Genomic DNA, 22,738 nt, shown 5'->3' with positions numbered 1-22,738 from the left:
AACCACACTGAGTCGTCGTTGAGGAGTGGAAAATCTGGTCCAATAGTGCCTTAATGCAATTGTGGATAGTACGCCACGACGAATACAGGCATGTATGAATGTAAGAGGACGTGCTACTGGGTATTAGAGGTATCGGTGTGTACAGTAATCTGGACCACCACCTCTATAGGTGTCGGTGTATGGTGGTAAAACACGCAACGTGTGGTTTTCGTGGTCAATAAAAATGGGGGAGATGATGTTTACGTTGATCTCTATTCCAGTATTCTGTACAGTTTCCGGAACTCTCGGAACCGAGCTGATGCAAAACTTTTTGATGTGTGTATTTTACTGATACTTACGTTGAGAGTGACGTCACAGACGGCTTTGCCCCTACACAATGTCTGGTATGGTATAAATTTAATCTGATTATTTTATTTTAGTAATACTGTAGTTTAAAGTAAACTACAAAGTGTTTTGTTTGTTTTTACACCTGTACACGAGAAATAAAGTAGAACTAAGACCCCGAATTACAAGCCTATATCACTGGCGTCGATTTGCAGTACGATTTTGGAAGATTTACTGTGTTCCAACATAATGAAATACATCGAAGAATACGATGTTTTGACACGCAGCCACCACGGTTTCAGAAAATAACGTTCTTGTCGAACACAATTATTCACACGAAGTAATCAGTGCTGTTGTTGTTGTGGTCTTCAGTCCTGAGACTGGTTTGATGCAGCTCTCCATGCTACTCTATCCTGTGCAAGCTTTTTCATCTCCCAGTACTTACTGCAACCTACATCCTTCTGAATCTGCTTAGTGTATTCGTCTCTTGGTCTCCCTCTACGATTTTTACCCTCCACGCTGCCCTCCAATACTAAATTGGTGATCCCTTGATGCCTCAGAATATGTCCTACCAACCGATCCCTTCTTCTGGTCAAGTTGTGCCACAAACTTCTCTTCTCCCCAATCCTATTCAATACCTCCTCATTAGTTACGCGATCCACCCACCCCATCTTCAGCACTCCTCTGTAGCACCACATTTCGAAAGCTTCTATTCTCTTCTTGTCCAAACTATTTATCGTCCATGTTTCACTTCCATACATGGCTACACTCCATACGAATACTTTCATAAATGACTTCCTGACACTTAAATCAATACTGGATGTTAACAAATTTCTCTTCTTCAGAAACGCTTTCCTTGCCATTGCCAGCCTACATTTTATATCCTCTCTACTTCGACCATCATCAGTTATTTTGCTCCCCAAATAGCAAAACTCCTTTACTACTTTAAGTGTCTCATTTCCTAATCTAATTCCCTCAGCATCACCCGACTTAATTAGACTACATTCCATTATCCTTGTTTTGCTTTTGTTGATGTTCATCTTATATCCTCCTTTCAAGACACTGTCCATTCCATTCAACTGCTCTTCCAAGTCCTTTGCTGTCTCTGACAGAATTACAATGTCATCGGCGAACCTCAAAGTTTTTATTTCTTCTCCATGAATTTTAATACCTACTCCGAATTTTTCTTTTGTTTCCTTTACTGCTTGCTCAATATACAGATTGAACAACATCGGGGAGAGGCTACAACCCTGTCTTACTCCCTTCCCAACCACTGCTTCCCTTTCATGTCCCTCGACTCTTATAACTGCCATCTGGTTTCTGTACAAATTGTAAATAGCCTTTCGCTCCCTGTATTTTACCCCTGCCACCTTTAGAATTTGAAAGAGAGTATTCCAGTAAACATTGTCAAAAGCTTTCTCTAAGTCTACAAATGCTAGAAACGTAGGTTTGCCTTTCCTTAATCTTTCTTCTAAGATAAGTCGTAAGGTCAGTATTGCCTCACGTGTTCCAGTGTTTCTACGGAATCCAAACTGATCTTCCCCGAGGTTGGCTTCTACTAGTTTTTCCATTCGTCTGTAAAGAATTCGTGTTAGTATTTTGCAGCTGTGACTTATTAAGCTGATAGTTCGGTAATTTTCACATCTGTCAACACCTGCTTTCTTTGGGATTGGAATTATTATATTCTTCTTGAAGTCTGAGGGTATTTCGCCTGTTTCATACATCTTGCTCACCAGATGGTAGAGTTTTGTCAGGACTGGCTCTCCCACGGCCGTCAGTAGTTCCAATGGAATATTGTCTACTCCGGGGGCCTTGTTTCGACTCAGGTCTTTCAGTGCTCTGTCAAACTCTTCACGCAGTATCATATCTCCCATTTTATCTTCATCTACATCCTCTTCCATTTCCATAATATTGTCCTCAAGTACATCGCCCTTGTATAGACCCTCTATATACTCCTTCCACCTTTCTGCTTTCCCTTCTTTGCTTAGAACTGGGTTTCCATCTGAGCTCTTGATATTCATACAAGTCGTTCTCTTATCTCCAAAGGTCTCTTTAATTTTCCTGTAGGCGGTATCTATCTTACCCCTAGTGAGATAGGCCTCTACATCCTTACATTTGTCCTCTAGCCATCCCTGCTTAGCCATTTTGCACTTCCTGTCGATCTCATTTTTGAGACGTTTGTATTCCTTTTTGCCTGTTTCACTTACTGCATTTTTATATTTTCTCCTTTCATCAATTAAATTCAATATTTCTTCTGTTACCCAAGGATTTCTACTAGCCCTCGTCTTTTTACCTACTTGATCCTCTGCTGCCTTCACTACTTCATCCCTCAAAGCTACCCATTCTTCTTCTACTGTATTTATTTCCCCCATTCCTGTCAATTGCTCCCTTATGCTCTCCCTGAATCTCTGTACAACCTCTGGTTCTTTTAGTTTATCCAGGTCCCATCTCCTTAAATTCCCACCTTTTTGCAGTTTCTTCAGTTTTAATCTACAGGTCATAACCAATAGATTGTGGTCAGAGTCCACATCTGCCCCTGGAAATGTCTTACAATTTAAAACCTGGTTCCTAAATCTCTGTCTTACCATTATATAATCTATCTGATACCTTTTAGTATCTCCAGGGTTCTTCCACGTATACAACCTTCTTTCATGATTCTTAAACCAAGTGTTAGTTATGATTATGTTGTGCTCTGTGCAAAATTCGACCAGGCGGCTTCCTCTTTCATTTCTGTCCCCCAATCCATATTCACCTACTATGTTTCCTTCTCTCCCTTTTCCTACACTCGAATTCCAGTCACCCATGACTATTAAATTTTCGTCTCCCTTTACAATCTGAATAATTTCTTTTATATCATCATACATTTCTTCAATTTCTTCGTCATCTGCAGAGCTAGTTGGCATATAAACTTGTACTACTGTAGTAGGCGTGGGCTTCGTATCTATCTTGGCCACAATAATGCGTTCACTATGCTGTTTGTAGTAGCTTACCCGCATTCCTATTTTCCTATTCATTATTAAACCTACTCCTGCATTACCCCTATTTGATTTTGTGTTTATAACCCTGTAGTCACCTGACCAGAAGTCTTGTTCCTCCTGCCACCGAACTTCACTAATTCCCACTATATCTAACTTCAACCTATCCATTTCCCTTTTTAAATTTTCTAACCTACCTGCCCGATTAAGGGATCTGACATTCCACGCTCCGATCCGTAGAACGCCAGTTTTCTTTCTCCTGATAACGACATCCTCTTGAGTAGTCCCCGCCCGGAGATCCGAATGGGGGACTATTTTACCTCCGGAATATTTTACCCAAGAGGACGCCATCATCATGTAATCATACAGTAAAGCTGCATGCCCTCGGGAAAAATTACGGCTGTAGTTTCCCCTTGCTTTCAGCCGTTCGCAGTACCAGCACAGCAAGGCCGTTTTGGTTATTATTACAAGGCCAGATCAGTCAATCATCCAGACTGTTGCCCTTGCAACTACTGAAAAGGCTGCTGCCCCTCTTCAGGAACCACACGTTTGTCTGGCCTCTCAACAGATACCCCTCCGTTGTGGTTGCACCTACGGTACGGCTATCTGTATCGCTGAGGCACGCAAGCCTCCCCACCAACGGCAAGGTCCATGGTTCATGGGGGGGAAGATCAGTGCTATCGACAGGTAATCTCAACCCGATTCCATATCTCTAGAACGCCATTGACACCGCCCCTCACAAAGGAAGTGATAATCAAACTGCGTGCGTGCGGAGCATCGTCCCTGTCGTGTGACTTCACTCACCATTTCCCGTCAGAAAGACTACAGTTCGTAGTAACTGACGAGAGTTATCCAGTAAAACAGGAGTGATACCTGGCGTCCCCCAAGGTATGTTAGTGGTCCTCTGCTGTTCAATATCCACATAAACGATTTAGGAGACAATCTGAAAAGCAATGTTAGATTGTTTGCAGATTATACTGTCATTTACCGTGTAGTGAAATCATCAGAAGATCAAAACCAACTGCAGAATAATTTGCACAATATATCTGTATGGTACGAGAAGCGGCAATTGACTCTGAATAGTTCAAAGTGTGAGGTCGTGCACCTGAATACAGGAACAAACTGTCAATCGATAGTACTATCGGGACGTGTTGCTACGCCTGTTGGTGTCCGACTGCTGCACAAAAAACGAAATCACAGTGATACGTCTCCAGACGGCCGCGCGGGGTAGCCGAGCGGCCTGAGGCGCCACGTCAAGGTCAGCGCGAGTCCCCCCGTCGGAGGTTCGAGTCCTTCAGTCCTCCCTCGGGCATGGGTGTGTGTGTGTGTGTGTTGTCCTTAGCGTAAGCTAGTTTAAGATCAAGTAATGTGTAAACTTAGGGACCGACGACCTCAGCAGTTTGGTCCCATAAGACCTAACCATAGAATTCCGAAAAACTCTCCAGACGTCGACCCTGCGGCCCAATATCGGGCCGCTGTGACGTCCGAATGCTCCACAAATGGTCCCATACATATTCTATTGGAGACAGATTCAGCATCTTGCTGGTTACGGGAGTACCTCAACATTACTCGGACACTTCATACAGACACGTGTCATATGTGGACGAGCATCATCCTATTCAAAAAATGGTACCACGATACTCTCACACGAGAGGTAACACACGAGGACAAAGGATGTGCGTGACGTATCGTTGTGCAATTAAAGTGCCCTAAGTGACAATCAAGGGTGTGGACTGCAACCCTGACGATGAGTAAGCTTGCCCTCTTACTTGCATTCACTCCAGCATTGGGCTACAGAGACTTCCGAATGCCCCACAAGTCTGGATACTGCTCGATTCGAGCAAGTGGCCAAGTGGAAACACACAGTGACACCCCTCTGAAACACTGTGTGTCGTGTATGACACTGTGTGTTTAGCTTGGCAGTAGCCGCCTACTTTGGTCATTCTTCCCCTAGGCCTCTCGTGGGGTCGGGGGACATTAGTAGGAGAAAGAGTCCTGGCGGGGGTGTAGGAGGAAGGAAGTGGTTGGTGGACGCAGCGGATCGGTGGAGTTGTGTTGCGCACCAACAAGTGGTCTACCGTAATGCTGGACACGAGCCTAACCTGCCGCCTAGACCTGGAGATTGCTTCTGGATGACGCAGTCTGACTGAGGCACTGTGTTCGGCCAACGTTACCACCTGGCCTGTTTTCTGCTCATTCGTCTGCAGCGCGCCCATTATGGATGACTGATTTGTTTCTTGTGGAACTCGAATTATGTACCACACGGCGGGCTGGTTTTGAGGGTGCTTATTAACGAACGAGAATTAGGTTGTGTGTGCCGTGCTGTATGAGCAGGTCGCGTGTGGATATTGATACTAACTAGTATTCATAAACCAGCTTCGTGCCCTGTTATTGTTTAGAGAAGCGCCGTGTTTATGAGTTGTGCGTCGCTCGTGTCACAAAATTTAACCCTGAATAGCTGATGACAGTAGGAACCAAACTTACTAATATTGTGTAGGTCGGCACCGCACCAATTTTGAACTATGGGAACTTGCCACCACGCGCTCCGATTGGCCGTGGGATTGCCCTGTTGCCGTTTGTCGTCTGACGGGCAGCGCTATGGTTCTCGGTTCACACATACAAACGGCCCTCTTCCCGTCACTGCCCTAACGTGGTACACACACGTGTCGAATTGGTCTTACTGTTTGTCTGCACCTCACGTCAGAGGCATTCACACGTAAGCTTCGCTTCGGAACACACACACACACACACACACACACACACACACACACACACACACACACACGTCATCTGCGATTTAGTCGTACGGTAAGCATGGCAGCATAGTATTCGTTAGAAGAACAACGAGATATGGTGTTTGTTTATGGACGGTACTGCGCATGAAGCTCGATGGTTGTATGAGGAACGGTACCCAGCAAGACGCCACCCACACCCGCAAACGCTTACAGCAGTTCACCGGCGACTTGGCGAAACAGGCTCGTTAGTGGAATATTATGGTAGTGCTGTAAGACTTCGAACACGACAGGATGCTGCATATAAAGAGACTGTTGTCGACCGCTTCGAGGAAGCACCTACGACAAGTACTCGAGCAGTTGGGGGTCACATGTCGGTTAGTCTGGGAGGTTTTGAAGGAGCCAGCATCCATTTAGTTTCCACCCTCTCCAAGACCTAAATCCTGTGGCGTACTATGAACACAGGCAAGGGTTTTGCCGGTGGCTTCTGCGATGTGTTGCACGAGATCCCGACTTCCCCGCCATTGTGTCGTTTACCGACGAGTGCACTTTCCATTGGGATGGCCTTTACAACACTCGAAACGTTCAGCACTGGGCAAGGGGAAATTCTCATGCCACGTACGTCCACGGACACAAGGAACGATTTTCGCTCAACATTTGCGCAGGCATTGTGTGTGCCATCTGGTTGAGCTGGTCCATCTACCTCCTCGGCTTACCGGGGCAAATTACCTTCACTTTTTACGAGAAACTCTACCCGGCCGGCTTGCTGCAAGATGTTCCCCTGGACATACGGCTAAGCATGTGGTTGCAGCACGATGGGGGACGCGCTCATAACAGTCGTGCTGCGCGGATATTTAAATGAACTCTTCGACTTCCGGGTAATTGGCACAGGTGGTCGTAGGACATGGTCCCCGCCATCACCAGATGTCACGCCGCCTGGATTTTTCCTCTGGGGATTCTTCAAGGTTCTAGTTCACCCGCCGGTCGCTGTGGCCGAGTGGTTCTAGGCGCTTCAGTCTGGAACCGCGCGACCGCTACGGTCGCAGGTTCGAATCCTGCCTCGGGCATGGATGTGTGTGATGTCCTTAGGTTAGTTAGGTTTAAGTAGTTCTAAGCTCTAGGGGATTGATGACCTCAGATGTTAAGTCCCATAGTGCTCAGAGCCATTTCAACGATCTAGTTCACCCACCCAGACGCGAACCACCTAGAAACGAAGAGGTGTTAAGGGATTGCATTCAATATGCCGCCGATCACATCAGGGCAGTGGCAGGAATCTTTGAAAGATTTCGGCAAAACACCGACGTTATCAAGTTTGTGTCGCGTCAGAGTGTCGCCAGTTCGAGCACCTGCTTTAAGTAAACAATGTCCTAGCTACAAAAGAGTCCCTTTTCAGGGCCGACACAATTTGTAAAAGACTTTCTGTACGCGAACTAGCAGCTGTTGACGGTTTGTTCCCGGTTCGTCTTATCACGAAACTACAATTGATGTGTCGGGACCCTGGCGGATTCTCCCCCTGGCCTCCAGAGTGGAAGGCTGGCGCGCTACCACCGAGCGTGTGGGCCGCCTTGGATACATCGCCATCTCAGAGAGGCAAAGCATTCGCGGTCATGCGTCGTCCAGAGCGCCCGGCAACAGGGCAATCCCACGGCCAATCGGAGCGTGTGGCGCCAACTTTCCGCAGTTACAAAAATGGTGCGTTGTCGTCCTACACAACATTAGTAATTTTGGTTCATACTGTCATCAGCTATCCAGAGTTAAAATTTCATGACACGAGCGACGCACAACGCATAAACACGGCGCTTCTTCTCTAAACAATAACAGGGCACGAAGCTGGTTTATGAATACTAGTTAGTATCAACATCCACACGCGACCTGCTCATACAGCACGGCACACACAACCTAATTCTCGTTCGTTAATAAGCACCCTCAAAACCAGCCCGCCGTGTGGTACGTAATTCCAGTTCGACAAGAAACAAATCAGTCATCCATAATGGGCGCGCTGCAGACGAATGAGCAGAAAACAGGCCAGGTGGTAACGTTGGCCGAACACAGTACCCCAGCCAGACTGCGTCATCCAGAAGCAATCTCCAGGTCTAGCCGGCAGGTTAGGCTCATGTCCAGCATTACGGTAGACCACTTGTTGGTGCGCAACACAACTCCACCGATCCGCTGCGTCCACCAACCACTTCCTTCCTCCTACACCCCCGCCAGGACTCTTTCTCCTACTAATGTCCCCCGACCCCACGAGAGGCCTAGGGGAAGAATGACCAAAGTAGGCGGCTACTGCCAAGCTAAACACACAGCGTCATACACGACACACAGTGTTTCAGAGGGGTGTCACTGTGTGTTTCCACTTGGCCACTTGCTCGAATCGAGCAGTATCCAGACTTGTGGGGCATTCGGAAGTCTCTGTAGCCCAATGCTGGAGTGAATGCAAGTAAGAGGGGAAGCGTACTCATCGTCAGGGTTGCAGTCCACAGCCTTGATTGTCACTTAGGGCACTTTAATTGCACAACGATACGTCACAGACATCCTTTGTCCTCGTGTGTTACCTCTCGTGTGAGAGTATCGTGGTACCATTTTTTGAATAGGATGATGCTCGTCCACATATGACACGTGTCTGTGTGAAGTGTCCGAGTAATGTTGAGGTACTCCCGTAACCAGCAAGATGCTGCTATCTGTCTCCAATAGAATATGTATGGGACCATTTGTGGAGCATTCGGATGTCACAGCGGCCAGATATTGGGCCGCAGGGGCGACGTCTGGAGAGTTTTTCGGAATTCTATGGTTAGGTCTTCTGGGACCTAACTGCTCACGTCATCGGTCCCTAAGTTTACACATTCCTTGATCTTAAACTAGCTTACGCTAAGGACGACACACACACCCATGCCCGAGGGAGGACTCGAACCTCCGACGGGGGGAGCCGCGCTGACCTTGACAAGGCGCCCTAGGCCGCTCGGCTACCCCGCTCGGCCGTCTGGAGACGTATTACTGTGATTTCGTTTTTTGTGCAGCAGTCGCGCACCAACGGGGATGAATGTGCAGGTACGGCATGGTGAGGCAAAAGACATGAATTGTCTCGCCACATTTGAGACCATTTCCTTCTCACATTTTCTCGCAGGCGTACCAACACGTCCCGATAGTACCATCGATTGACAGTTTGTTCCTGTCCCACGAATTCATGATGACTAATCCTTCAAAGCCAAAGACAACTGTCAGCACAGTTTTGACGTTGGACCTGACATGACGAGCTTCTTTTGGTCTTGGAGAAGCTTGGTCTCAACATCATAACCGTAGACTCACGTCTCATCACCGGTTATGATTCTCTTAAGCAACATACGTCACGGCTGCAAAATACTAACGCGAATTCTTTACACACGAAGGGAAAAACTGGCAGAAATCAACCTCGGGGAAAATCAGTTTGGATTTCGTAGAAATATTGGAACACGTGAGGCAATACTGACCTTACGACTTATCTTAGAAGAAAGATTAAGGAAAGGCAAACCTACGTTTATAGCATTTGTAGACTTAGAGAATGTTGACTGGAATATAGTCTTTCAAATTTTGAAGGTGGCAGGGTAAAATACAGAGAGCGCAAAGGTATTTACAATTTGTACAGAAACCAGGTGGCGGTTATAAGAGTCGAGGGGCACGAAAGGGAAGCAGTGGTTGGGAAGGGAGTGAGACAGGGTTGTAGCCTCTCCCCGATGTTATTCAATCTGTATATTGAGCAAGCAGTAACGGAAACGAAAGAAAAATTTGGTGTAGGTATTAAAATCCATGGAGAAGAAATAAAAACTTTGAGGTTTGCCGATGACATTGTAATTCTGTCAGAGACAGCAAAGGACTTGGAAGAGCAGTTGAACGGAATGGACAGTGTCTTGAAAGGAGGATATAAGATGAACATCAACAAAAGCAAAATGAGGATAATGGAATGTAGTCAAATTAAATCGGGTGACGCTGTGGGAATTAGATTAGGAAATGAGATGCTTAAAGTAGTAAATGAGTTTTGCTAGTTGGGGAGCTAAATAACTGATGATGGTCGAAGTAAAGAGGATGTAAAGTGTAGACTGGCAATGGCAAGGAAAGCGTTTCTGAAGAAGAGAAATTTGTTAACATCGAGTATAGATTTAAGTGTCAGGAAGTCGTTTCTGAAAGTATTTGTATGGAGTGTAGCCATGTATGGAAGTGAAACATGGACGATAAATAGTTTGGACAAGAAGAGAATAGAAGCTTTCTAAATGTGGTGTTACAGAAGAATGCTGTAGATTAGATGGGTAGATCAGATAACTAATCAGGAGGTATTGAATAGAATTGAGGAGAAGAGGAGTTTGTGGCACAACTTGACTAGAAGAAGGGATCGGTTGGTTGGACATATTCTGAGGCATCAAGGGATCACAAATTTAGCACTGGAGGGCAGCGTGGAGGATAAAAATCGTAGAGGGATACCACGAGATGAATGCACTAAACAGATTCAGAAGGATGTAGATTGCAGTAGGTACTAGGAGATGAAGAGGCTTGCACAGGATAAAGTAGCATGGAGAGCTGCATCAAACCGGTCTCAGGACTGAAGACCACAACAACAACAAACAACATCTCGTTCTCATTTGCACGATACAAAAGCTCTTCTGAGACTGCGAGGCGAAGGTCTTTCTGGTCTTGACTCATGAGCTGGTAGCGTGGCGGCAACACGATGCATTCAAAGACGCTGTGTCAGGATTTTATAACATGATCCAACTGAAATTTTACATTTTTCTGCAAACTCTCAGTCAGCCATAGATTGGCTCGTACAGGTTCGTCGTCGCTCTTGACATGATGGTAGGCGTCGAATGGCGTCATGAACAAGGGTTTCTCTAACTTCCGTCCGGCCATTTTCAAACCGTGTGAACCATTTGTAACGCCGAGTACGGCTTAAGCACTCATCGCCGAGGGCTTCCTGCGTCATTTTCCGTGTCTCCGTAAAGGGTTTCTTGAGTTTCACGCAAAATTTACCGCAGACGCGTTGCTCCTCTAACTCTGCCATCTCGAAATTCGCAAACTGTTAGAAATAACGTTCTACTCAATACAGCACTGAACAATAACTAACAGACAATCAGTGATGAAAGTTGCGGCAGTTAGACATTAAACACAGGAGTGAGCAGGGACGCCAACCGCCTTTCGCTCCAGCACATCATTGGCGCGAATTTACGAATGTTGCGAAATTTTTTGAACAGACCTCGTATATACCGGAAGGATATTACGAGGCCTCGCCAAATACGTGCGGCGTGCGTATCGCCTCCCTCCGTAATGTGTGTCGAGTCTACTCGGATACACGACACAAGCAAAGATTTTAGAATGATCCAGAGGATTATCAAACATAATCGCAACTTATACAAAAGTAAAGAAAATTCTCACGCTTCAAACTCCGTCAACCATGTCACCTCAGCGACACTTAGCATCGCAGCTACAACAAAATATCAGTGTGTCAATGGATGTTTGCTGCTAGAAACAGATGTCATTAAACAATACCTTGATCCGCTACGTCAAATATCCGCTAGCTCCAGTCTTTGATGCTTACCTGCAACAGAAAAAGGAATTGCATCTCGTTAGTGAAAGATAAGCTTTAATTGCTGCATACACAAAGGGAATACTTATACGTTTTAATACCTGACGTTATGTTTAAGAGAATTAAAAAAGTATACAGCGATCAAAAAGGCTTTAACAAGTTAATGCATAGCGGTAGCTGAGTGGTCAGCGCGACAATGTCAATCCTAAGGGCCCGGGTTCGATTCCCGGTTGGGTCGGAGATTTTCTCCGCTCAGGCACTGGGTATTGCGTTGTCATCATCATCATCACTTTCATCCCCATCGACCAGCAAGTCGCCGAAGTGGCGTCATATCGAAAGACTTGAACCCGGCAAACGGACTACCCGACGGTAGGCCCTAGTCACACGATATGTGCATTTACCATGAAAGCTGGAAAGCCCTCTAGTGGGCGGCAGGGCCTGGGTTGACCACCACTGTAATACGTTATGTTCGTAAGGAGCAAACCGCCAGAGGACCGTACTACCTGAAATCTCCTGACGAGGATACGGCACGCTATCAAGACGAAACGTCGAGGGAAGGTGTACAGGATGTGCTTCTACTCCATGTCGCCACCCCAGAGTACAGTCACTCATGATTTATCAAATTTTGCGTCACTCTCATATTCTCCTTTCTTTAAAGGTTCCTTATGGAGAAATAATAGTGTGGCAGGCATTTCGAGAAAGACGATGAGGTGACAGAGATGCGTATGTCCCCCAATCGCCGTGGTTTTAGGAAGCATCGCTCCTGCGCAACTCAGCTTGTCCTATTCTCGAATGATACACTGAGAACTATGAACGAAGGGCAACAGGCTGATTCCATATTTCCAGATTTCAGGAAAGCATCTGACACGGTGCCTCATTGCAGGCTGTTAACGAAGGTACGAGCATTTGGAATAAGTGCACAGATATGTGAGAGGTTCGAAGACTTCTTAAATAATAGATCCCAGTACGCTGTCCTCGACGGCGAGTGTTCAGCTGAGACAGGGGTATCGAGTGCCCCAAGGAAGTGTGACAGGATCGCCGTTGTTCGCTGTTGATTCGGCGAACAGGGAGGGCAATATTCAGTGGTTGTTCGCTGAAGATGTTGTGGTGTACAGGAAGGTCTCGAAGTTCAGTGACTGTAGCAAGATACAAGACGACAAAATTTATAGTTGGTGTGATGTTGGCAGCTAGCTGTACAATGCAGAAAAATGCGAGGTAATGCAGATGAATTGTAAAAACCAGGCCGTTATTTTCCAATACAGCATTAGTAGCATACTGCGTGACACAGTCACGTCTTTTAAATGTCAGGGCGTAAAGTTGCAAAGCGATATGAAATGGAACGAACGTTTAAGCATTGTACTCCCCTGTTCGTAGCCGGCCGCGGTGGTCTAGCGGTTCAGGCGCTCAGTCGGGAACTGCGCGACTGCTACGGTCGCAGGTTCGAATCCTGCCTCGGGCATGGATGTGTGTGATGTCCTTAGGTTAGTTAGGTTTAAGTAATTCTAAGTTCTAGGGGAATGATGACGACAGATGTTAAGTCCCATAGTGCTCAGAACCATTTGAACCATTTGAAACCCTGTTCGTCCTGTCTGGACCGGTGCCGGTCCTACACATTTTAGCAATATTCTAGGATGGGTTGCACGAGTGTTTTGTAAGCAGTCTCATTTATACACTCATGCCCATAAATTAAGGATAATTACAGAATGTGGTGCCACACAACGAGGCACTACACAAAACTGGCGCTAACAGCATAGGCACGTAGGGAACAGACACGACACAGATCTGTAAGTCCACGGTATTGGTGATAAGTTGAGAAAACCTTCCCGAAACACATGTGCTACAAAACGCCACTGTTTCCTGCGCATGTACCCCGACATCAATATGGGATATGATCACCATGCACACGTACACAGGCTGCACAACGGATAGGCATACTCTGGATCAGGTGTTCGAGCAGCTGCTGGGGAATAGTCTCCCATTCTTGCACCAGTGCCTGTCGGAGCTCCTGAAGTGTCGTAGGGGTTTGAAGACGAGCAGCGATACGTCGACCGAGAGCATCCCAGACGTGCTAGATGGGGTTTAGGTCTGGAGAACAGGCAGGCCACTCCATTCGCCTGATATCTTCTGTTTCAAGGTACTCCTCCACGATGGCAGCTCGGTGGGTTCGTGCGTTATCATCCATCAGGAGGAAGGTGGAACCCACTGCACCCCTGAAAAGGCGGACATGTTGGTGCAAAATGACGTCCCGATACACCTGACCTGTTACAGTTCCTCTGTCAAAGACGTGCAGGGATGTACGTGCATCCATCAAACCACGACCTCCATACAGGTCCCTTTCAAGGACATTAAGGGGACGGTATCTGGTTCCTGGCTCACGCCAGATGAAAACCCGGCGAGAATCACTGTTCAGACTATACCTGGACTCGTCCGTGAACATAACCTGGGACCACTGTTCCAATGACCATGTACTGTGTTCTTGACACCAGGCTTTACGGGCTCTCCTGTGACCAGGGGTCAGTGGAATGCACCTTGCAGGTCTCCGGGTGAATAAACCATGTCTGTTCAGCCGTCTGTAGACTGTGTGTCTGGAGACAACTGTTCCAGTGGCTGCGGTAAGGTCCGGAGCGAGGCTACCTGCAGTACTCCGTGGCCGTTGCGGGCACTGATGGTGAGATATCGATCTTCTTGTGGTGTTGTACACTGTGGACGTCCCGTACTGTAGCGCCTGGACACGTTTCCTGTCTGCTGGAATCGTTGCTATAATCTTCAGATCACACTTTGTGGCACACGGAGGGCCCGTGCTACGACCTGCTGTGTTTGACCAGCCTCCAGTCGCCCTAGTATTCTACCCCTTATAACGTCATCAATATGTGTTCTTTGAGCCATTTTCAACACACAATCAGCATTAGGACGTCTGAAAATGTCTGCACCCTTACTCGCTGCACCGTACTCTGACATACACCAACACACCTGTGCGTATGTGGACTGCTGACAGGTCCACCGTGCGACGACCGCAGGTCAAATGCACCGCATGGTCATACCCCGAGATGATTTAAACCCGCAAACCTCCCACCAGAGCGTTGTTTCACCATGTATCAGCACTATCTTTAATTAATGAGCGTGAGTGTAGATTGGTGTGATGAATTGCAGCTAGTTCTAAATGTGGAAAAATGTAAGTTAATGCGGATGAGTAGGAAGAACAAACCTGTAATATTCGGTTACAGTATTACTGGTGTCCTACTTCACACAATGAAATCGTTTAAATATCGGGCGCAACGTTGCAAAACGATATCAGGTGGGTGAGCTTGTGAGAAGTGTGGTAGGAAAGGCGAATGGTCGACTTCGGTTTATTGGGAAAATTTTAGGAGAGAGTGGTTCACCTGGAGAGGAGACCGCACACAGGACCTATTCTTGAGTACTGCTCAAGAGTTTGGGATCCATACCAGGTCGGATTGAAGAAAAATCGAAGCAATTCCGTTGGCGCTGCTAGATTTGTTAGCGGTAGGTTCAAACAACACGTAAGTGTTACGGAAATGCTTCAGGAACTCAAATGAGGGTCCCTGAAGATAAGGCGAGGTTCTTTTCGAGGAACACTACTGGGAAAATTTAGAGAACCGGCATTTTAAGAACGGTTCTACAGCCGCCAACGTAAATACTACAAAGATACGATACGATAAATTAGGACACATACGGAGGCATATAGATACAGATTTTTCCCTCGCTCTCTTTGCGAATGGTGTAGGAAAGAAAATGACAAGTAGTGGTATAGAGTACCCTCCGCCAAGCACCGTACTGTCACTTGCGTGGTATCTATGTAGATGTAGATGAAGATGTAGAACGTTTCCTGAACAGCCGAAATACTGACTCCTATAACCGAGGTCTCCGCCAAGTCAGCCATCTATCGTAGGGGAAATGCATCACTGAACGGTGAACATGTAGACAAGGGATGATAGCATCACCAAGTTTCAAGATTACAATGTCATTCTTTCGAAATGATAATTAGGACTTACGATTATCCTTGCAGTCATTTTTCCGTTCGCCCACTGGGCGAATGAGCTAGGGCAGAAAATCGTTGATATTGTCCCGAAGAACGATCCGCCGCGACACACTGTAGACTGGCTTGCGGAATATTCACACAGATGTGGATGTGGAGCAGCCAGTGACGGTAGCTGCCGGCTTTGGGCCTTTTGCATACGGTAACGCGGGGTGAGGCAGTAACGGTGCGTCTGGGGACTCCGTTCTCCAGAGGCGGGCGAAGCCAGAGTAGAGGTAAAGAGGGGGAGGGAGAAGATAGAGAGAGAGAGAGAGAGAGAGAGAGAGAGATAGGCAGGCACAACACAACAGGCACGACGCAGCGGCAGCAGGTTCGCCTGGCGCGAACACACCGTTACGCGCAGGAATGCCGGCTGCACCTGTCTCAACCTTCCCAACTCTACTGAACGGAGAATACCAGCGTAACTGTAATACGGAATGTAAGTTGTGTTTACATTAGATCCAGGTACGGAGCTAACTGCCCTCTAACCATGCACGTCCTCTACATGGGTCAGTTGTAAGGGAAGTCAGGCTATAATTACACGACTCGCCATTAAAATTGCTGCACCACGAAGATGACGTGCTACAGAGGCGAAATTTAACCGTCAGGAAGAAGAAGCTGTGATATGCAAATGAGTAGCTTTTCAGAGCATTCACACAAGGTTGGCGCCGGTGGCGACACCTACAACGTGCTGACATGAGGAAAGTTTCCAGCCGATTTCTCATACACAAACAGCAGTTGACCGGCGTTGCCTGGTGAAACGTTGTTGTGATGCCTCGTGTAAGGAGGAGAAATGCGTACCATCACGTTTCCGACGAATTATAGCCTATCGCGATTGCGGTTTATAGTATCGTGACACTGCTGCTGGCGTTGGTCGAGACCCAATGACTGTTAGCAGAATATGGAATCGGTGGGTTCAGAGGTTAATACGGAACGCCGTGCTGGATCCAAATGGTCCAAATGGCTCTGAGCACTATGGGACTTAACATCTGTAGTCATCAGTCCCCTAGAACTTAGAACTACTTAAACCCAACTAACCTCAGGAGAGCACACAACACCCAGTCATCACGAGGCAGAGAAAATCCCATACCCCGCCGGGAATCGAACCCGGGGACCCGGGCGCGGGAAGCGAGAACGCTACCGCGCGACCACGAGCTGCGGACTGCTGGATCCCAGCGGTCTCGTATCACTAGCAGGCGAGATGACAGGCATCTTATCCGCACAGCTGTAACGGATCGTGTAGCCACGTTTCGGTCCCTGAGTCAACACATGGGGACGTCTGCGAGACAACAACCATCTGCAGGATGGACTATTAGCAAGGAGAGCGTGGCTGCGGTTACCCTTGACCCTGCATCAGAGACAGAAACGCCTGCGATGGTGTACTCAACTTCGAACCTGGGTGCACGAATGGCAAAACGTCATTTTTTCGGATGAATCCGGGTTCTGTTTACAGCATCATGACGGTCGCATCCGTGTTTGGTGACATCGCGGTGAACGCACATTGGAAGCGTGTATTCGTCATCGCCATACTGCCGTATCACCAGGCGTGATGGTGTGAGGTCCGTCGGTTACACGTCTCGGTCACCTCTTGCTCGCATTGACGGCACTTTGAACAGTGGACGTTACATTTCAGATGTGTTACGACCCGGGGCTCTACCCGTCATTCGATCCCTGCGAAACCCTACATTTCAGCAGGATATTGCATGACTGCATGTTGCAGGTCCTGTACGGGCCTTTCTGTATACAGAAAAAGTTCGACTGCTGCCCTGGCCAGCACATTCTCCAGATCTCTCACCAATTGGAAACGTCTGGTCAATGGTGGCCGAGCAACTGGCTTGTCACAATACGCCAGTCAATACTCTTGATGAAGTGTTGTATCGTGTCGAAGCTGCATGGGCAGCTGTACCTGTACACGGCATCCAAGCTCTGTTTGACTCAATGCCCAGGCGTATCCAGGCCGTTATTACGGCCAGAGGTGGTTGTTCTGGGTACTGATTTCTCAGGATCTATGCACCTAAATTGCGTGAAAATGTAATCACATATCAGTTCTAGTATAATATATTTGTCCAATGAACACCCGTTTATCATCTGCATTTCTTCTCGGTGTAGTAATTTTAATGGCCAGTAGTGTATGTACCCAGACAGGTGGAACCACGCCGTGTCACTCACGAAGAGCCTTAGTGAGTCCAAAATACCACTGGCAACATTTCTCAACAGCGACGAACAGAAATTCACTCTCTTCTGCAGGTCAGGCGCCTTCAGTTCTAGCACAACACTTATCCAGTACGGTTTTAACTTGAGACCCCTTAAGCAACGTCTGCAACTTCTCTGACTCGCTTGAACCTGTTGATTCAGGTTCTCGGACGACTTACGAGAACGTCTAGTCATTATTTTCTCAACCTGCATCTTTAACTCAGATGTGCAGACAGGTCGTGGACTGTTCCTGGGAGCATTTTGAACAGACCCTGAACTCCGCCACTGATCGATCAATCCCTGTACGGTGCTTTTTGCTGCCTCCTGAAATAGATCCTTTGTTTTCACAAAAGATGCACTGCGAATGAACGATTCAACAATGGCAACACGCTCGGGTGACGAGTACGGCATTAACGCACACTTACACTCATCCGGCTTCACACAATAAAGTCTTTTTCTCAACTGGTTTCGACGAGTTTCACTGGCTGCGGCTGCAGCGGCCTCACCCAACAAGAAAGTTCCGCTTAGCGTCGGCACATCACAGGCAATGGTCAGTTCGTGCGCGACTGTCTGTGCGGCGTTTCTCGTTTTCCATTATTGTTGGGCGCGCGACGTACTGGAACATTAGCGCTGTGGACGACTTGTCGGTTTTACGTGCCGCACTCTGTACTAATAGTACTAGTACTACTCAGCAATAATAACAATAATCGTTTCTTCATCATACAAAATGGTTCAAATGGCTCTAAGCACTATGGGACTTAACATCTGACGTCATCAGTCCCCTAGAACTTAGAACTACTTAAACCTAACTAACCTAAGGACATCACACACATCCATGCCCGAGGCAGGATTCGAACCTGCGACCGTAGCAGCAGCGCGGTTCCGGACTGGAGTGCCTACAACCGCTCGGCCACAGCGGCCGGCTTCATCACACTATTTAATTATCCTATTTTTAAAATGTGGGTGGACGTGTCTGTACCAGCGTTGAAACTAAGATTGTTGGAGTGTTCTTTTCCAACCACCCCTACCATAGGGTACAGGCGTTGACCAAACACCACCACATCCGGGAACAGACAGGTTTCGATTTTAATTTCTTACTTTTACGTTAACCCTAACGGCAGGGCTGCCTTCCTTGCCATTCAGGACTTCATTGTAACCCTGGTAAGAGAGCGTTGCATGGTACAGCCACCCGGGCCAGCTGATCCATGTTTTTCCTTACCAGTTTCTTACTCGTCCCCCCCTCCTTCTTCCCCATACTCGCGAGATGGCGCCTCGGGCTTGGGAGCGGCAATGACGGTGTATTGTTTCTTTCGCTTACGCCATAGTCCCGCAGCGATCGCAGTGTCGGCATGGTTACAACGGATGTGGTAATGTTAGTGTTAGGGATGGCCGGATGCCTTTCCTGCCGCCATCCCGCACCCCCCGGGACAGTATCAGTGTACCCCAAATGTCTGCGTCGAGTGTAAATCGTAGTGCGGACGTGTTTCAAATGTCTGTGACGCGTGTAACTGAGGCGGAACGTGGGGACCAGCCCGGTATTCACCTAGCGCGATGTGGAAAACCGCCTAAAAACCACGTCCAGGCTGGCCAGCACGCCGGCCCTCGTCGTTAATCCGTCGAGCGTATTCGATCCGGGGCCGGCGCGCGTACCCGAGTCCAGGAAGCAGCGCGTCAGCGCGCTCGGCTACCCGGGCGGGTTGGCAATGACGGTGTATCTAAAGTTAAATTTTTTGGAACAACGTCTAGTGCCTTCAAAATTCTGTCAGAAATCAGACAAGGAGACGGTTTGTTACCATTACTGCTCAACTGTATGCTGGAAAAATTTATAAGGGAATGGAAAGTAGAGGAAGAAAAACAAAAATTTACTGAATAGATACAGCTGGGTAGATCGAAATAAGCATTAAACCGTTTGGTCTTGCAGACTATGCCATAATAATAGATGGAACCTTAGAGAACGCAAAGAAGAGACTTGAACTTCTGAAAGAAACAGCAGAGAAGGCAGGCCTACAAATACTGTTGGTTAAGACAGAATGAAAATAACCTACAAATAATTTTAAAAACCAAGTACAGAAACACCAAGAAAACAGACAACGTTAAATATATTGGTGAAAATATGAAAACAAGAAGTAAAAATGAACTAAAGAACAGATGAAGGACAGATGAAAGAGAGGAAGCTCTGCAATAAAAAAATGTCTTCTCTTAGTTTTAAATCACGGCATTATAACATATGTTTATATATGTTACTATAGCGAAGCCATAGTCACAGTACATAAAACTTTGCTTTAAAAGAGGAGATTACAGTGCCGGTTTCAACGACCTACTTCGTCATTTTCAAATGTAAGACATCGGCTGGAGAATACGTAATGGGTGTTATGACCATACATCTCACAACAATTTATCATAACTTTACATAAGGCCGGTATTACACTATCATATTTCTTTGACAAGGAAATATGGTCAAATATTCGTCAATTTTCTTTGACAGAAGTCTTTGACTTGGCGCTAAAAAGGGGTATAGCACTGTCGTCACGTTTTTCGTCAGATTTCAAGATGGCGGACAACTTGTTACTATGGGCTGCAGTTACTAGTACCACAATTGCATTGTATGTGCATTTGGAACAAAAACGGCGGAAAAAAGGAAACATACTTGGATGAAGCCGTAGGTATTAACGGCGAGATGATAAAAGCATTCAGCAAATTTTGTTACGAGAGCTGCAAGTGGAGGATGTCAACTCTTACATATAAATTGTTTACGAGTGGATGAGAGTGTATTTCAGTATTTGCTCAGTAAAGTGGCTTCTCATATTACAAAAGAGAATACTCGCTTGAGAAATGCTATACATGCAGAAGACAGGCAAACTGTGGCACTGGGGTTTCTTGATACAGGAGAGAGATACTCTAGTTTACAACACAGTACTCGAATATCACATTGCTTAATAACCAAAATAATTACAGAAACGTGTGAAGCGATTTATAAAGCACTGAAGGGAGAATATATGGAGGTAAATAAATGTTTAGTACACTATATGGGCAATAAGAACTGTTTTTATTTTTGAACAATTTAATTAGTGAAATTAGTGTTCCAACAACTACAAAATTAATAAAAAGTACGTAACAAATGAAGCGCTTTTTAATTTGTGGGATCTAGAGTTCAAAAATAGACAAAGTAGAACGGATAGCTAAGAAACAATTTTTGTCTGTTTTAGAGTGTGATCACGTCCTCTATTTTGGCTTGCTGAAAAGCTGCCTGGATGTTTCCAGATGTAGAGGTGGATGGCCGTAGCTGTGATTGTGGATATGAAATCACCTGCAGCATATTCCACCTGCCCATCAACACAATTAATAGCATGCACTGTGCTCCTTCCTCCCCCCCTCCCTCCCCTCCCCCCCACCCCTCTTACTCGAAGCAAATGAACACACCAAGTTTTAAGCGATGCTTACAAACACACTATAGAAACGTCAGATAGCTGTAGCGGCGCCAGCGCTCCAAGCGGTTACGTTTGACATTGCACTCAACTCAAGACGAACGACTTTTGTGATCAAATCTACGCCGACGCCCTAGATTTGATCATACACTTTGTAATCAAAAGTATCCGAACCCTGGCTGAAAATGACTTACAAGTTCGTGGCGCCCTCCATCGATAGTGCTGGGATTCAGTATGGTGTTGCCCCACCTTGATGACAGCTTCCACTCTCGCAGGCATACGTTCATTCAGGTGCTGGCAGGTTTCTTGGGGGAATGGCAACTCATTCTTCACGGAGTGCTGGACTGAGGAGAGGTATCGACGTCAGTCGGTGAGACCTGGCACAAAGTTAGCGCTCCAAAACATGCCAAAGTTGTTCTATAGGATTCAGGTCAGGACTCTGTGCAGGCCAGTCCATTACATGGATGTTATTGTCATGTAACCACTCTGCCACAGGCCGTGCTTTATGAACAGGTGCTCGATCGTGTTGAAAGATGCATGTCGCCATCCCCAAATTGCTCTTTAACAGTGGGGAGCAAGAAGGTGCTTAAAACATCAATGTAGGCCTGACTGTGATAGTGCCACGCAGAACAACAAGGAGTGCAAGTCCGCTCCATGAAAAACACTACCACACCATAACACCACCACCTCCGAATTTTACTGTCGGCACTACACACGCTGGCAGATAACGTTCACCGAGCATTTGCCATACCTACACCCTGTCATCGAATCGTCACACTGTGTGCCGTGATTCGTCACTCCACACAACGTTTTTCGACTGTTGAATCGTCCAATGTTTACGCTCCTTACACCAAGCGAGGCGTCGTTTGGCATTTACCGGCGTGATATGCGGCTTATGAGCAGCCGCTCGACCATGAAATCCTAGTTTTCTTATCTCCCGCCTCACTGTCGTACTACTTGCAATGGATCCTGATGCAGTTTGGAATTCCTGTATGATGGTCTGGATAGACGGCTGCCTATTACACACTACGGCCCTCTTCAACTGTCGGTGGTCTCTGTTACTCAAGAGATGAGGTCGGCCAGTACGCTGTGCTGTATGTGTCCCTTCACGTTTCCTCTTCACTATCACATCAGAAGTAGTGTGCCTAGGTATGTTTAGGAGTGTGGAAATCTCGCGTACAGACGTATGACACAAGTGACACCCGATCACCTGACCACGTTCGAAGTCCGTGAGTTGCGCGGAGCGCCCCATTCTGTTCTCTCACGATGTCTAAAGACTACTGAGGTCGCTGACATGGAGCACCTGGCAGTAGGTGGCAGCACAATGCTCCTAATATGAAACACGTATGTTTTTGGGGATGTCCGGATACTTTTGATCACATAGTGTATTTATTTGACGACAGGCGAGATTTGACGAAGTCCCCTATTATAGCATCAAATTTCTTTGATGTAAATATATGACATATCAACTTTGACAAAGAAATACGATAGTGCAACGTCGGCCTAAGCGG

The 22,738-nt window shown here is 46.8% G+C and overlaps 1 protein-coding gene across 1 annotated transcript in view; it reads right to left on the bottom strand.

The window, feature by feature from the left end:
* Positions 1 to 22,738, bottom strand: part of LOC124550806 — a 409,782-nt gene that overhangs the window by 289,474 nt on the left and 97,570 nt on the right. Inside the window, exon 2 of the mRNA XM_047125532.1 lies at positions 11,540 to 11,588. The gene's annotated coding sequence lies outside the window, so the exon portion shown is untranslated. The remainder of the gene's footprint in view (positions 1 to 11,539; positions 11,589 to 22,738) is intronic.

The sequence above is a fragment of the Schistocerca americana genome, chromosome 9, assembly GCF_021461395.2.
Source record: "Schistocerca americana isolate TAMUIC-IGC-003095 chromosome 9, iqSchAmer2.1, whole genome shotgun sequence".
Lineage (NCBI taxonomy): Eukaryota > Metazoa > Arthropoda > Insecta > Orthoptera > Acrididae > Schistocerca > Schistocerca americana.
Note: the sequence above shows the minus strand (reverse complement) of the source record. Positions and strands in the feature narration are given on the sequence as shown.